The sequence below is a fragment of the Heterocephalus glaber genome, unplaced genomic scaffold (genome assembly GCF_053883595.1).
Source record: "Heterocephalus glaber isolate CG9 unplaced genomic scaffold, H.glaber_assembly_v1.0 deba00001067, whole genome shotgun sequence".
Taxonomy (NCBI): domain Eukaryota; kingdom Metazoa; phylum Chordata; class Mammalia; order Rodentia; family Bathyergidae; genus Heterocephalus; species Heterocephalus glaber.
In genome coordinates this window covers 1842421-1859523 of record NW_028258187.1, presented here as the reverse complement: position 1 = coordinate 1859523, position 17103 = coordinate 1842421, and positions in this window count along the sequence as shown.

Genomic DNA, 17103 nt, shown 5'->3' with positions numbered 1-17103 from the left:
AACCAAGCTTCTCCGGGAAGCAGCTCTAGCGTTAAACAGCCAGGTTTACTAAATATCTATCAGTCATTAGGCAAAGCAGTCAGCAAGAGCGGGCCACGGTACAGCTGCATCACCGTGACTCACTTCGGCATGAGCGCCCTCAGCAGGCACCTGCCTGGGCTTTCATGTACTGCAGTCACTCAGAAAGCGGCCTCTTAGTCTGGCTTCTTTCACTTAGTAAATCCATTTGGGACTTGTGTGTATTGTTGCACGAATCACTAATTCAGTCCCGGTTATTGTTCTGTATCGTTCTGTGGCGTGAATGCACCACAACTTGTTTATCCATAAAGATGCTATGCGCGTGTAAGATTTTACGTGGACACGTATTTTTAATGAGGTGTAGTTTTAGTCCTGAATATTTCATTGTATCCCTTTTCCTACCGTAACTGGAGTTTCACCGTTCATTACATAAAGCCAGGAGCTGTTTGTGGATGTGAATGTAGCGCTTTTCGTGCTAACCTTACCTCTCACTGTCTTGCTGAAGTGTTTCATTGTTTGAGTTAGTTTTAGCATTAATTCTCTAGGGTTTTCCAGGTCTGCTGTTACATGTTCTGCAAATGGAGATCGTTTTTTTCTCCCGTACATATTCTTCTCGCTGGTTGCCTCTCGCCGAGTGGCACTCACTCTGTCCCCAGCGGGACGGGAAGGGCCACGAGTCGTGCACTCTGACCTTGCCCTGCTGTCCAGGAGGCCCAGGGCTTCTGCCTTACCCAGATGCTATCCCTAGGTGTGGACACTTTGTCAGCATCCTAAAGACATAAGCATCCGTTTGTGTTCTCTCAAGAGTTTAATAAGGAATGGGTGTTGAATTTTGTCAGAGAATTTTTAGCATTTCTACAAATAATTTGGATTCTTTAAACGTAATGGTACAGTGCTGTATATTTACATAGTTTCTAATATTTAATCACTGAATTTCTAGCACAAACCCCATGTATCCATGATGCATTTTAATGAAACTGGAGTCTATGTCGCGTTCATCTTCAGTTGCCTTCCCTCCTCCACCCTCTCTTCTTCCTTCCCTGTTTCCTCCGTGCTTTGCCTTTATCAGATTTAGGCATGTTATACTTGCATTGCAGAAAGAATTTGGAGATTTTCTTTCATTTTGTAAGCTTTGGAATAATCCGTATGCCACGTAAAACATGCAGCTTTGAGTAACTTAGTGACTTCAACTGTGCTGAGGTCCTTTCAAGGTCAGCTCTCTGTGGATTCAGGGGAGCAGGTGTCTGCGGGTGTCCAGCCCGGGAGCCTCACGGAACTCCAGAGAACCCACGGCACTCTGGGCTCCTCTGACCAAGAGAGGCAGTGTTACCTTACTTCACGGCCACGCAGTCTCCGCTGGTGACTGGGCAGCCCACCGCAGGTCTGGGCTACTCCTCCTCGATGTTCCTCTACTTCAGGACAGAGGAGATGGAAGGGAGCTGCGCTCTTAGCTTCTGGGAGATGACTGAGAGGGGGCGGCTGTGGAACAGTGGAGCAGCCCGGCGGCCAGGGCAAAGGAGCACTGTGCGGATTACAGACCACACCAGAGAGCTAGCAGCAGGGGTCCTCTATGCTGTCTAAAGGAATGTCTTAGAGTGTGAGGTTTGAGGCTGAGTCTACAAACTATGAATGACTATTTTTAACCTCATCTACCGCAAGTGCTCACGGATGTTCCTGCAGTTCTTTGAGCCCACTTCTGGGGCTCTTGGACAGAGGGCTGGAAATACATTGTCCTTATCCTTAAAAACATGACCTCTTGGAAGTGGCTGGCAGGTGGGGCCCTGAAAGCCAGCTCCTCCAGAAAAACCTGGGGTTGGGGTGTGATTTCAGGTACTAGATAACTGCAGCCCAAATGTTTTCTTCCTTTCCCGGGAAATAGTGTTATTAACAGTTATCAAGTTCTCTGTGAGTCGTGCCAGTCCGGAGACAAGCAATCCAGACATTTGGAGCACCTTTAGCAACTGAAATGTGAGCTCATTTCTGGCCCTAGAAAAGAACCACCGCTAAGAACAGGAATCTGGGGCCGGGGATGTAGCTCAGTGTCTCTCCTGCCTCGAAAGCACAAGGACCTGAGTTCCATCCCCGGTACCAAAAAACAAAAACAAAAACCAGGAATCTGGTGTCTACTAGTGTGACAACCCTCAGATCAGCGAGGAAGGTATCTCGGGTCGGTGTCAGGAACCAGAGTGGGTGGCAGGACAGAGACAAGAGAGACATCAGGAAGGAGACTGTCTGCACCTGCCAGTGGCAGTCCTGCTCTAGACTTCCTGTTCTCACTCACAAGTGAAATAATACAGTATGATGAAGTACTTTGTCATACCTGAAACAGCCTCATACCCACAAGGTACTATTGATACCCTGAGTCCTTAGTATACAAGCCCAGGTCAGCAAAGCTCACCAACACTTGTAGAAGTTCAGATGCATTCTCACTTATTCGTAGTGACTATCGTAGTCCATCCACGTCACTAAACCAAAAGAGCATGATGCGGTGGCTTTGAATCATCAGACACTGATTTCCTCATGGTTCTGAGGCTGAAAGGTCAGGGTGGCAGCAGATCAGTGTCCTTCCAGGCCAGCTGCCCAGAGATGTCCTCTCCCTGTGCCCTCCTGGGGGAAGCAGGAGGGTCTCTCGGGGCCTCCTTTATAAGGTGCTCATCCCACTCGTGAGGCCCCCCCTGGGACTTAGTCACCTCCCGAAGGTTGCACCCTCTGATGCCATTGCCTTCGGATTAGGATTTTGCCATGGGAATTCAGGAGGGAATATAAACATTCAGAGCATGGCAATTACTAATAACCAGAGTCCAAGAATAGCCAATCATTTAAAATATTACACTAGTATTTATAATAAAAATATTTTAAATCCCTATAAATGTCTCAGTGGTTATCTTTGCTCTAGGAAAATAGCTGTTACTCTCAACTAAAAGATCCAACTGGAGGGGCCACAAAGCACAGTTCTCAAAGAATCTGAGGCATGGGAATGTAGAAGTCTTGACTTTCGTTTATTTGTATTTTCTCCAAGGTTTAACCAGTGTGTCACCAACATAGCTGCATGAGGTTGGCGATTAGCTGAGCTGCTCTGCATCACCACAATGGCCCTCTAACACCTCCTGCTCAGCCTGCCCTTGCCCCAGGATGCAGTGAGCAGAGATGAGATCCTCTCTGTCGTTACTGACCCCAGTGTGGCACAGACAAAGGAGCCAGATGAGCCCATAGCTGCAGTGTCTCCAAGGGGAAGGAGGATGCTGGAAAATGTTCCTGCTTCTTTATCTTCTCCCAGTCAATGCCCAGTTTGCAGGCAACAGGCAGGTGGCACAGTGGCAGCTCAGAGGCCCTCGTGCGGTTGGCGGGTACAGGTCGGGAGTCACACTGACACCCCGTTATGTCCTGCTGCAGCAGTAGTGTCGGTGCATCAAGTCCACCCGACCTCCCTCCCAGTTCTTCCCCCAGACCTGTTGTTCTGCAAATCACATTCAGCCCTAATTGGCCAGAGCAGGTGAGCTGTCCTCACAGCCACCTATGTTCAAGGCAGTAGCACGGCCTTGAACACGAGGCCCAGCCTCCCCACCACACCTTGCATGAAGACACCAGGAGAGAGCAGCACGCAGGCTGTGTAGACTCAGGTGCCAGCAGACCAGCACCAGCCCAGACGCTGCTGCTCAGCTCCTCTGCCCTGGGAAGAAAGCGAAGTGACACCAGGAGCAGGCGCGGATATACAGAGGGGAAGCTGCTCAACTGAGGGTTGGTAATCATTTTCTTTCATTTGGATTGAAGGGAATGTTAAGCAGAAACACTGGGCAATCTGCCATGGCTTGTTTTTAAAGTCTGCATGCCTTGTTATCATCACCAGTCTATTTTTATAGCATAACTCATATAAGAAACATCCAAGTGGGGAGAGAACTGAGTCCCAATGGGAGGATGTTGCAAGAGGGGACCTGAGAAAGCCAAGTCCCTGCAAAGGGATCAATGTCTAGGGACTCATGCCTGAGGACCCACTTCCCGGCCAGGAGCCCCCAAGCCACAGGGCCGAGTGTCCTCAGGAGTGCATGGCATAAGAAGTCAGCAATCTCATCCTGTAAGCATGTGTAACTTGCAGGTGGGAAATGCCCAGGCTGTGACAGGCACATACTCCTAGTAACTGCTGCTGTCCTGTCCTGAGAACGCACCTCTCCCTCCCCAGCTGGCCCAGCCAAGCGAGCAGCAGGCCTGCAGGCAAGACGGCTGCTCCTCCTGCTGGGTTCGTAGCAAGGAGTTTCTGCTTCCTGAAACCCTGCACCCAGTGACCCCTTCCTGGGGGAGGGAAGGAAGGCCGAAGGTGAAGTCCTGGTGGCAGCCGAAGCCTCTGCAGCACTGAGCCTCCAATGGAATCCTGTGTACCACACAGCTTCGAGTGTAGTCAGGACCCCCCCTTGCCTGCCTGGCTCTGCTGCCTCACAGCATCCTGCTGCAGAATTCCTCCCCAGAGCTGCAGGCAGCCTGTTCAGGAGATGATGCGGGACAGCCATGGAGCAGAGGAGTAAGCGGGATGAAGAGAAGGCAGCAGGTCCGCAGTCCACAGTAGGAAGTCACTGCTGTGGGCAGCTGAGAGCAAACCCTAGCAGAGAACTCACTCAGGAGAGCTCCAGGAAGCACGGGCCAGAGGGGCAGGGAGGTGGCACCGCCACCAACTCGATCTGCCTAGGTTCAGAGTTCTTTGGAAGAGGCATTAATTCTCTGGTGTTTCTGTCACACCTTACAGACAGGCAACCCAATCTCAGGGGCTTGGAGAGAACTCTCAGGCAAAGAAAGGCAGGCACTGCTGGTGAGAAGGAAGGAAGGAAGGAAGGAAAAGGGAAGGGAAGGGAAGGAAGGAAGGAAGGAAGGAAGGAAGGAAGGAAGGAAGGAAGGAGGGAGGAAACAAGGGGAGGGAGGGAGGGAAATATTGGGAGCAATGCTACATAATTCTAGGGAAAAATCACTTGGTTAGCCTAGTTCTCTTGCCTACAGCCCAGCTACAGAATAACTCCAGTTTGGCCTCCGGTCACAACTGAGACTTCAGTGATCCAGTGATGCTGTGATTCTCCAGGACAAGAAACATCCTGGGAGAACAAACATCTGCTCAGTTCCTCATTGTTCTTGGACTGATTAACATCTTGTTTGCCGGAGATGTACTGAACTCTCTGCAAGCCTTCCGTTACACCTTGTTTATCCCAATGTGAACTACTGAACTCTCTGCAAGTCATTTGTTACATTTGTTTCTCCCGATGTACTGAATTCTCTGCAAGTCATTTGTTACGAGGTACTGAATAAAAGGTGTGGTAAGCTGGGGGCTTTTGTCTTTGCTGCCCAGAGCAGCACTGATCAGACCCAAAGCTCAGCTTCTTCTCAGTCTCATTTTCCTACCTTTCCTGTCATTCCCCGTGTGCTGCCGTGGCTCGCAGGAGACCAGGACTCACTGCAGAGGTTCTGGTAACGTCCCCTTCCCCTGTTCCCTGCAGGGAAGGAAGGAAGGAGGGAGGGAGGGAGGGAGGGAGGGAAGGAAGTCCTGTTCCCTGAAGCAGAAAGGGTAGGAGTTTCGGTCGCACCACGGAAAGATGCTACAAACGCTGCCTTCCACCCACTGTCTTGATGACAACCAGCTCATCGCTGGCCTCAGCCAAACTGAAGGTTGATATCGAATGTGACTACTCCCCACCAGGGCTGTGACTCAGGTAAAGATTTCCCTACGGTGTGGCCATGCCTGTTTCTCAAAAGCCTGTTTCTGGGCTCCTGGGGGAAATCTCCTAGAGGGATGACATGGGTTGAATTTGCATGGCACCAACCAGGTCCCAACCAAAGTTGGATTTTTCTGTCAGAAACCACCCAGGGCTTCATTTGCATTGCTGAGTCACCTCCTGGTTTTGTGAGATCAGTGGATATTTCCTGTCCCCTTCTTTGCAAGGACCTGAGTCCCAGTTTTGCCAGCTGGACTTTGATTGTCAGTTCCTGTTGCTGTTCTCCCTGGGGCTGTCACCCCCGGGCCGCCCTCCAGAGCACACACGCCACCCACGTGCCTGAGTGCAGTGTGGCTTTGAGCTGTCGTCTGCCATGCTACAGGTTCTGAAGGTCAGTATGCTTCTCACAGTGCAATCTTTGACACATGAGCAGGGTCATTACATTTTGGTGGCATTAACAAGCCCAGAAAGGGCAGCGCCCTGAAACCCCAAGGTCCCACCAAGCCTGTGGCTGAGGGTCACTGCTGCTCCTGATCCTTCACCCAGGACACAAAAGCTACAGCTCCGTCCTCTCCCCAAAGCCACCATGCACAGGGAGGAGCAGCCCCATGGTGTGCGGCCCCAGGGTGGACCCCGGGCCTGGTTGACATGGCAGGGTGCCGTCCTCAGTTTCTCCAGCATCTGTGGCCTCATGCTCAGGGCACGCATCTGCTTTCCCACTTCTCAGAGGCTAACACGGAGGCCTGCAGGTGGACAGTGACACGCTTGCGGTCCAGCCATGGGGAGCTTTGGTGTGGGGGAGGCTGCCGGGCAAAAAAGCTCTGCACCCCTAAGCATAAACATGACACGACGCATAACCAGAGTGTGACTGTCCTCAGTGTGGTACTCACAGACATCCTGAGGGTGCTTCCAACACATCGGCAGCCTTTCTCACGTCGGGAGTGTGACAGTGGCCCTGCCACGGCACTCTGGAAGGTGTGGGGTTAGCAAGGTTCATTCTGTAATTTTTTCTCACTTGCTCAGGTGTTCTATATTCAGGTATTTATCCTGTCTGAGGAGTATCTACCTGTGCCCGCCACTGTGAAAGACAGGAGGATTCAAGCTATGATCAAAAATACACTGAAGATTTACATTTTAAAATTTTATTACAGTAAAAGGAACATTAACCCCCTGAAAAATATACCCTCCTCACTCCCAACACACTCATCCCATGGTTCCTGCCCCTTTCTAAAGCAGTTCTGTAATCTCCTTTCTTGAGTGTCCTCAGGTGCACTGTCGCACTGTCGCAGCTGCCTCAATGTCTGGATTCGATTCAAAAAATTGCCCGTGCATGATCATTTTTTGATTTTACAGACGAGCAGAAGTTCCACGGTGCCAGATCTGGTGAATAAGGTGGAGGAGAACACGCAGTCATATTTTTAGGGCCTGCTTTTCCGCTGGGTGGCACCTGCCAGCAGCATTCTCTCTGTTTTTGATCACACGTCATAATGACACCCAGGGAAGAGGACTCCAGAGCTGCTTCAGACAGCGGTAAGAACGATGTGCATGAAGTGACGCGGAGGGTCCTAGGGGTCAGTGGCAAAATGTCTTTTACTGTGATGTATTCTGAGTGTAAACCTTCATGGTATATTTTGATCACACCTCGTAGGTGGCTGATTATCCCTGATAGGACGTGGATGTGCTCTCGGTCTTTGTGAGTTCCCTGGTTTGATGGTCAGCCCCAGCCCCAACGTCAGGGAAGAAGAAACACAGCAGAGTGTGCCGAGGTGTTGATCCTTGTCTCCAGGAGGGCAGCTCAGACATCAGTGAGATCCTGATGGTCCAGAGGGGTGAAGACGGAGCCCTGGGAGGAAAGAGCCACGTGGCAGGGACATGGCAGCCTGCACAGAGGACGAGCAGCGGGTTCTGTCCACTCCACAGCCACAGGGTGGAAGGGGCCTTTGGGGAGTTGGGGCTCCCAGGCAGGGCAGGGTGAGGAGGAGACCCCCGTGCTCCGGGTTCTTCCCCAGAACCAGGTGCAGAACCAGGCTGCGTGCTGTGAGCGGGCATCATACCTGCTCTCACCCTAGCAGAGCATTAGTTAACACAGGGCTCTAAACCACGTGCAGCTCCTCGGGCTCGAGTCAGAGTAGTTCTCACATGTGCGGCACTGCAGGTAGAGACTTCATGAAGACTTACGGGAAGTGTAAAACCTCACTTTAACTGTTAAATGAGAAAGTCTAAAGCCTGAGAATGGGTGGCAGGGGAGAATAGAGAAATGATTGATCTGCCAAGCGTCTGAGTCAACATCACATTAGAAGACAAAAACACCTGGCTGAAAAAGGCTGGTGGCAAGCAGACGAGGTCTGAGGAGCTCTGGGTCATGACAGGAGGTCGGAGAGCCCAGCACCATTGCACTGGATGGGTCTGCACAAGTCCCCAGCCCGGAAAGAAGAGTTTTTCTCAGTAGATTATAGGGGTTGATGCAAGAAAGGTTGCACATAAAGTATACAGAGGAGAAAAATCAAATACAGTGTGCAAACCACACATAAACATCTGGACAAATTTTTAAAAGCACAGAATCTCACAGAATCCACTACAGACATTTCCAAACAGGCATCACCTAGTGACGGACAAACTCTCCTTCGCCTCCAAGCAGTGAGTATTTTATCGATGTGCCTTCCACTCCAACACCTGTGTCCGTGTCCGTGCAAGTGTCTCCATCTGGAAATAACAAAGGCGTCAGTGGAGACTGCACGTCTCTAGCCTCACAGCCATGGTCCCTCAAGCTGTCCCCAGGCCTGGGCCAGAGGGAGATGCCGGCTCCACTCAGGCCAGGTGCCCTGGGATCCCCCCTCCTGCGTCCTACAGCACATCTGGACCCGGGAGCTGGGAGACAGGGCGCCAGTACAGCATCACCTTCTTTTCCCCAGTAAGAGTCCTAAGTGACGAATGTTCGAGTAGAACAAGAGGAAGTGTGACAGGGAGTGCCCAGTGCTCTCACCGGGGACGGCCTGCTTCAGGAGGCAGCGAAGACCCATGTCCTGGAGAATCAGTGTGGAGATGGAGAGAAGACACAGAGGAAGGAACGGGCGCTGATCACCGGCTCACCTTGGCAATGTAGCCAGCCGACGCACCCTCACCTGCAGAAGGGACAGTCGCTTGGGGACAGGAAGTGACTCAAAGTGACTCAGTCTCCCGGGACACCAAGGCCAGGGGCCTGTGGCGGGAGCTCCGGCACCTCACTGTTGATGCATCTCTTCCCCACAGAGCGCTGCCGCAGCTGGCCTCGGTCCTCCCATGGGCTCAGACTGCTCAGCCCACCGCATCTCATGTTGAACTTTTACTGCCACTGCCTTGACAGGGGACCCGAGGCAGCGAAGAGGCCACTGGGCCTGGGGCTCCGTCCTCCGGGGTGCGGTTGTTGTGCAGAAAGAGTGAGCACACCCAGGGTCACCCACTCCCTGGCGTCCACCCCTGAGACCCAACAGGAAGCCTTTGCCAGCTCAGCGTCGGCTTCCCAGGCTCCCAAACCAAACCGAGAGCCGGCAATCCCAGTGCAGGGCTCAGTCACAGCAGCTCAAGCGAACTGAGGCTCCAGACCTAAGGGCCATCAGAGCCCGTGGACATCAAGTTACTCTTTTGCTGCCACTGCCGCCTCGCCTGCCACATCCATCCCTGTTCTCCTCCTCCCTGTTGTCCTGAAGCACAGACCTGATCAACCCGTGACCTCCCCACCAGCCCCTTTCCTGCAGCCGAGGCCAGCTCCGGCCCCTCGGTCCTGTCCAGCCCGGCTGGGCCCTGGTGCTGCCCATCACCCACCGCCCCTTTGGCACCCGCAGTCTGCCTGGCGAGGGCTCCACTCCTCCTTCAAGGCCAAGCGCCTGGCTGCCCCACCAAGCCCCCTGGACCTGCTCCACTCCTGTACCTGCTCCACTCCTGTACCGCGTCCTCTGCCACAGAGCTTGTGTCGCATTTGTCCGTCTCTGGCCCACAGCTGTTATGTTCTTGGAAAGAAAATCCCTTTCCCGCTCATCACTGTACACCCAGGGGACATAGTAAGTGTTCAGCTAAAAAACACTTGTTGAAGAAATAAATGTGCCATTTAATGATACTAATTCCACCTTTTCTACCCCGAAGCAGTGAATTTGCATACAAATAATGGTCAAAATATGGGGTCTTGTGAGTAGGTAAAATAATTCACCAATCATATACTTTTATTATAAACTTGTTTTGTGTGATGCATACATGATTCTAGTCTCTCAATAACTGACAATCTAAAGTCAGTTTTAGACCCAAAAGCAGCATATACTGTCTTTGGAAGTAAAATGTACGATTCCGTACTAAATTCCCATTACATACTGGGGCACAGCTGGTCACAGTTCATTATTTCAATGAGGCCACGCGACTCCGGGAGTGATCACTCCAGAACTTACCAAATGGCATATTCAGTGTGGTGTCTGCTTCTGCAGTGTCAATGCGGGTGCTTAGAATATCACCAAAGAGTCGTGGTAGAAAATAGAAAATACCAGACAGGGGGAGCTGGTGTGGGGCACAGGGATGTATGGCCACCTGGACTATTTAATATGAGGTCACAGCGCTACCAAGCTCCGCAGCTAAATTCCTAGGGAGGCAAAGTTATTCCTGGGTGCACTCATTTTATAGCAATAAATACTGATGATCACAACACCTGCCCTCGCCCCAGCTGTGCAGTAAGGCAGATGGAGGATTCTGGTACCCATGAATCCCACAAATCAGCCAGTCTTTGTGCTGTACACATCAAGGGGGAAAGTAGCACCCCATGCCCAGCCTGACAGAGCCCATCCTCTCTGTCCCTGCCTCTCCTTCATGATGATCTAGTTGCTCCCAGTGCCAGCTGCTGGCTGGAGCATTACTCCTGTTTTCAGCTGGATATTTGTACTTGCAAATTAGCTAATGAAATATCAGGATGTGGTATGTGTACACATTAAAAATATTTTTTCATTCAATATATCCAAACCCTCCTCCTGAAGCATTTTCAGTTTTAGGCACCCTATAAAGTGGCTGCATTTTTTTAAAAAGAAAAGAAAAGAAACCTTTGTGGCCAAGAGGAAGTTAGAGGGGTAAAGAGGCCGCTGTGTGGGGCAACTCCATCCATCCCCCCACTGGACACATTTTGACGAGGAATAGGGGTAGGGAGAAGCCACTTCCAGTGGGATGCCTTGTTCCATGTGGCAGGGAGGAAAGCTAGGAGGGACTCTAGGCTGTCACCTCTGGAAGCCTGCTGGGGCTGGGTCCTCCCTGGAGCTCCGGGTTTGTCCTGTTTCAGCCCAGCACAAGTTCTCTGCAAGGGGCCTTTGCAGCTGGAGTTCTCGGATGCCCTCCTCTTGGCCTGATCCATTGCCATACAGGCCTAGTCTGCTTCAAAACGCCTCCTGATCAGCATGCGCCAACATGGAACGTGCGTTCGGATAGATCAGTTAAACAGCTTCGCTGTGGAGAAATCAGCTCCCAGGAGTCTCATTTTTCTGCCTTTCCTGGTTCGGGAGAAACACGCTCATATTTTTCTCCTTGTAAAAAAGGACTCCTCTATAATCATATGAAATGAGGCAGGTAAAATATTGCTCTGGAAAGCTGATGCAAACTTTCCTTTCAATTTCCATCCGGCTTGTAGTCATTGTCCACCAGACTCGGAACCACAGAGCTCGCCGGTCACCTGCCCTCTCTCTCCGAAGGCACAGGCCCCCAAAGTGACCTCAGAATAGAAGCGGTGAGCTGTAAAAGACTTCTATTTTCTAATTTATTACCCCAAACTAGCGCTAACACATTTTGAGGATGAAAATAAAACCCGATGCAGTGCCGGCCTTTAGCCCGCTGTCTGTCCTCTGCATCCACATCGGGTCTCGGAGCTGCCACATAGGAAGGAGCAGGGATGCAGTTCCTCCAGCTGAGGCCTCCTTCTGTTTCCATGCTAAACACATCTACTTTCTTCCCACCGGAGCTATGCTCACTCTTCCTGCTGTAGGGAAGGTGACCAGTCCCTCTGTCCCAGCTGGCCCTCGAGGGCCGGCGGTGAGTATGGCAGTCCCTGTCCACCAGCAGGGGCCAGGAGCTCCTCTCCCTCTGCAGTGGGCTCACTCACCTCCCATGAGTTCCTTTGCTGCTGTCAGGCTTCTTATCTGCAAGTGGGGTTCACCTGAGCAACTGTTGTGCACTGTGTAGGAGAACAGGGATGAGGTCCTCGCTTATCCACAGGGGATATATGCGAAGACCCCAGGAAATACCTGAAGCCAGAGATAGTGCCCAGCATGTGCATGTAACATGCTACACTCAGGATAAAGCTTAGTTTACCAATTAGGCCCAATAAGACAGTAACAACAATAAATAATAATAAAATAGAGTGGTTATGATAGCATACTGTAATATAAGTTATATGAATGTCCTCTCTCCCTCCCTCTGCCTCCCTCCCTTTCTCTCTCTCTCTCTCTCTCTCTCTCTCTCTCTCTCTCTCTCTCTCTCTCTCTCTCCAAGACAAACATCCATACTTTCAGACCCCAGCTCCCCAGGTGACCTCTGTACTCAGAGAGGACTGCCAGTCTGGTTTGCTAGATCAGTTAGAAAAATTCCTTTCCTGTAGGTTATGTTTCGGTGGAGATGTTAAGCACAGAATAGTTTAAAATGCTAAAAGATCCAAATTTGTAATGGATCAGATTCCCTCGAGGCAGCTTCCACCACTTCTGCCACTAGAGAGCTCCCACCTCTTGAGGTTTTAGATGACTCATTTTTATTATTGTCTTCTAGTTTGGGGAAGTGGCTTCTTTTTAGATATTTAATTCACATTTCCCCCAGTTCTGACTAACTTCCGTATGCCTGCAGGAAGAGTCTCCTGAGCAGGGCTGCGGTAAGACTGTTTCCCCAGTGACCTCACCTGCTGTGCCACGCACTGAGCTCTCTCCTAGAAGAACCAGTTTCTAAGCGGGCCTCATATCTTCCTTTAACCTCACAACATCACATTCTCTGTTCTCCAAAAGCCTGTCTTCCGCCCTCCATGAGAGTTGGCCTTACCCACCACACGGGGAACCCGGAAGCTGCCACATTCTGCCATAGCTCAGGGCTCAGCCTGCCCTGCTATCCTGGGCCAAACCCCGCAGACTCCCCACTGGGGAGCATTTGGAGGAAAAGAAACCGCATCTGCACATGGACAGACTTGATTATTCCTCAACAATACAGCGCACCCTCTTTCCTACGCTTGGGAGGACAGTGCCATTCGGACCCTAGCATCATGACACCACCCTGGTGCCCCCAGTGGGAGCAGAAGGAGGGGCTGTGGCACCCAGGAGTGTCCAGGAAGCTCAGTCAGCACCAACATTCCCCAGCCACTGCGGCCTTTCTTCCACGCTGTGGGTTACTGGACCAGGAACCCCAACTCCGACCCATTCTGTCTGCACAGCAGAGCTGGATGACAGGTCACTGCCCAAGCCTTGCAGGACACTCGGGTTCACCTTTCTGTGAGGTCCTCATGCCCAGGGCCAGCCAGTCTCTCCATGGCACCCTCTGCTCACTAGACTGCTGTGTGGTGGCCACACATCATCTCAGGAGCGACACCTGCCACCCTTTCCGCCCTGAGCTCTCAATAGAACCGAGCCCCTCCAGCCTGCATAAGCTTCAGGCTGGGAGCAATGACACAGCCCCAGTCCCCTTCTGAAGAACCTGCTCAGTGGCAGAGGCCCCGAAGAGGACAGTTCCCTACAGGATGGCTCAGACGCCACTGTACCCTTCCCAGTCTACAGATCTGTGTCCCGCTCACTCTGGGCGCAAAAGGTGAGCCTGGGCCGAGAAGTGTGGCATCCCCCGAAGGCTGCGCCTCTGCCCTGGGAGGTTGGACAGTTATCAGAATGTCCCAAGGAAATGGGCAGAGTGCACTGAGATTCCAAGAAGGGAATCTCCCTCCTCCTCCGAGAGAAAAACCGCTGTTAATATTTCATTGAATCTATTTCCACTACACGTCCATGAATATTTTAAATAGTTGAGGTAGTATGGGTAAAATGTCACACACTGTTTTTATCCATGTCCAGCAGTTCTCACCTGCCACGTGGAGAGGGGGCCTTGGAGTGGTCACTTCGCCCCTCAGCCGTGACAGCTGTCCCTGTGTAGCAGCGTGGTGGTGGAGCTGACCCTGTGTGCTCGAAGCACAGGGCCCCAGTGAGCGCTCAATGCTCTTCTTAGGGCTGGAGTAAGCAGGGTTTATTTAGAGGTTCTTGGAGGTCCAGGCAGAGGTCAGTGAGGATGAGTGTCAGGCTCTTGCCTGCGTGTCCCCTGGGGAGCAGCAAGGTGCGACAGCACACAGGACTGCACAGCAGTGGGGGCTCCCGTTGACACCTGCCTGCTATCACCTGACGGTAATCAGTGATGGTAGGAACCAGACATGGCAGTGACCTCAATGCTGGACAGCAGGGACTGGCCTGGCTCCTGGTGTCACTCCCAACCCCTGGCTCAGCCCACCTCTGAGGACCCCTTTCTGTGGGCACTGTGCAGGCCTGTGCAGCCCCTGGTGGCCCTCGTGGAGTTCTCAGGGTCCGGACAGCTCCCATCCACCACCTCAGGCCCTGGTGCCCCTGGAGGGAGGTGGAGGGCCATGCTCGGCCACTTGGCCTTATCTTTATTAATAGAAACTTTGGTAATGTCACCTGGGAGTAAAATAAATCCCCTGGCCAAAGAGGCCATGTATTTTAAGTAGACGCAGTTTATATTTGGCAGCTGGGATTACGTCCCTTGGGAGACACGAAAGAAGAGGAAGCGAGATTGGAGCTGACACCTGGCCAGATGCCATCACCCGAAGTCCCCACACTCGTCCCCGGTCCACCGGGTCCAGGGAGCCCAGAGGCAGGCAGGACAGTGGACGTGCCAGGCCCAGAGGGTGCAGGCCGGGCCATGGTGCCGCCCACCAGCCAGCCACGTGGGTCACCAGGACACGAGCCAGGGACCCCAGGCGGCCTGGTCAGCCTGCTTCACTCTGCTCAGCGCCACGTTGGAAAGCTGATGCCTCTGCTGTCCCGAGGAGACCCGGAAGGCGTGGGGGGGGTGTCACCGCCCTGGAGGTGGCCTCCGGCTGAGGACTTTCAGATTATCCGCTGGCCTGAGGAATCGCCGTGAGAACAGCTGTGTGTGCCCAACTCTGAGCCGTCACTGACTGTCATCTCGTTCTCTTCCCATGACATCCATGTGAAACATGCTAATAGCCTTGGGCACTCAATATAGAAGTTATTAACACAGTCATCACAGGAATTTTGTAAAATCTAGAAAAATTACCTTAAAACATTTAAAAATTCCTACACCGTAGAAAAACCACTGTTACTATTTCATCGAATCTGTTTCCATTATATGTCCTTGCATATTTTAAATAGTTGAGATAGTACGGATAAAATGTCACACACTGTTTTTTCAGCAAATATCAATCCATGAGTATTTACTACGCAAGCAGTTTATCTATGCAAAATTCTTTGCAAACATAATTTTAAGGTTGCACAATATTACACTGAAGGATGGGCTATATAATGTACTTGATAAATTCTCCATTTGGGGAACCTACAGATTCCAGTATTCTCTGTTGCGTAGCCTCAGGGAACCCTGCCCAGGGTGAGTCCTGGTCCCCTGTCGAGTGCTCAGAACTTGCTTTGCAAACAAGAGAGCAGAGCACCAATACCTGGACACCTCACCCTGCTGCCCCGGCTGGGAACGGAACCCACCTGTTAAAGTACAACCGTTCCCAGTGCCTGGATCACTGCAGAGGCAGAGAGGAGCTGTCACCCCAGCCCTGGGAAAGACAGCCCCACTCCTGTCCCTGGAGTCACATCCAGGTCCCTGTGACTCTCAGGTTGGGACCAAAATGAAGAAAAGCATTTTAGACCCCTGATCGCGATGCGCTGCAGAGCAGCCCCATCCAGAGGGCTAAGGGAGGGCCTGAAAATCTGGCTTTAGCAAAACTAAAAGGAAAGAAGACAAAAGCAGATTGCCCTTTTGCTCAGAAGCAGAGGTCCTACGTCATGTTAAAGCTGATGCCGACTCTCTAGCAGAACAGCCAACTCTGAAGAGACGTTTCCAGGGCTCCCGGGCCACAGCCAGGATGCTCCTGCCAAACAGCAAGCCCACACGGCCACCTCCCTGTGGAGGGCTGGGGTCCAGGCTCCTCCCACAGGCAGATGGGACAGGTGGGCCCAGGTGAGCGCCTGCCCTGCAGCTGGCCCCACACAGCAGGTAGCCCGCCCCACTGAGGCCGCCCTGGAAGCTCACGGGAGCACCCATCCTGTGCAGGGATGTGGCTGGTGGAGAATCGAGCTGGCAAAGCTCTCAGGAGGCTGTGACACAGGGCTGGGGCAGCCGAGTTCGCGCCGCAGCATCTGTGCGTGTGCTTGGTCCCACCCAGACCGCCCCAGACACAGCGATGGTCGGGGAGTGCCTCCGGGGAGCGTGGTGACCAGGGAGTCACTGTGCCCTGGCCCCGGCCACCTTCCCCAGACCACATCGGCACTCTTGGGTTCTGTCCTGTCAACCTCCAGACCACACGCTCCATTGGCTCCGATGCTGCTGCCTTGAGCCCCAGGCCTGGATGCCCAGCTGCCCCTCCTGCCCGTGACATCACACCACATTGTGAAAACCGGTCAGTTCTGCCTCAGGAGGTCGGGCAGCTGGCACAGGATGCAGGTGGTGGATCCCAGCTCTCTCCGATCCCCCATCCGCTGGCAGCCTGGGCCCAAGATGAAGCAGTTGCCTTGCCCTGGGATCGCCATGCAGGGCAGCGGATCCTTTCCCTCCTGCCCAGCAGGGCTGCCAAACTCTCTCTGGGTGACAGACACGTGCTCATGTCACCTGGAAATGTGCTGTTGTGACACCGAAGCCACCCAATGCCAAGACCAGCAACCCAGGGCCGGCAGCAGGGGCAGCGCTGAGAACCCCCTTACCCCGAAGGAGGCCTTGTCCACTTCGTGGACCTAGAGTATGTGTGATGTCACATCCCAGTGACAGGGTGAGAGACAGTGGGTGCTGCAGAGAATGGACAACAGCAAGACAAGTGTCCCCGGGGGTCAAGGCCATGCTGGGGCTGACACGGGGACACCAGGCACCTCTGTCCCTTTCCCCAAGTGAAGCCCTGGTGCCCTGTGGAAACTAAGCTGTGTGGCGTTGTTCACCGCACAGCCATGAGCGCCAGGCTGCAGTGGGCCTGGCGTCTCCGAGGACCGGCTTCCTGCCCCTGCTCGGGCCCCTGGCTCGGCACGGCCCACAGAGCCCCTGCAGCACCCCAGGACCACGCACGGGAGGCAGGGTGTTGCCATGTGCTCCAGCCTGGTGTTCTGAGCGAGCTCTCGGGCCCAGACTTGCATTTACCACTCTGGACCAGGGCCCCGCACGCCTGTGCCCTTCCCTTCTCTTTCTCCACACC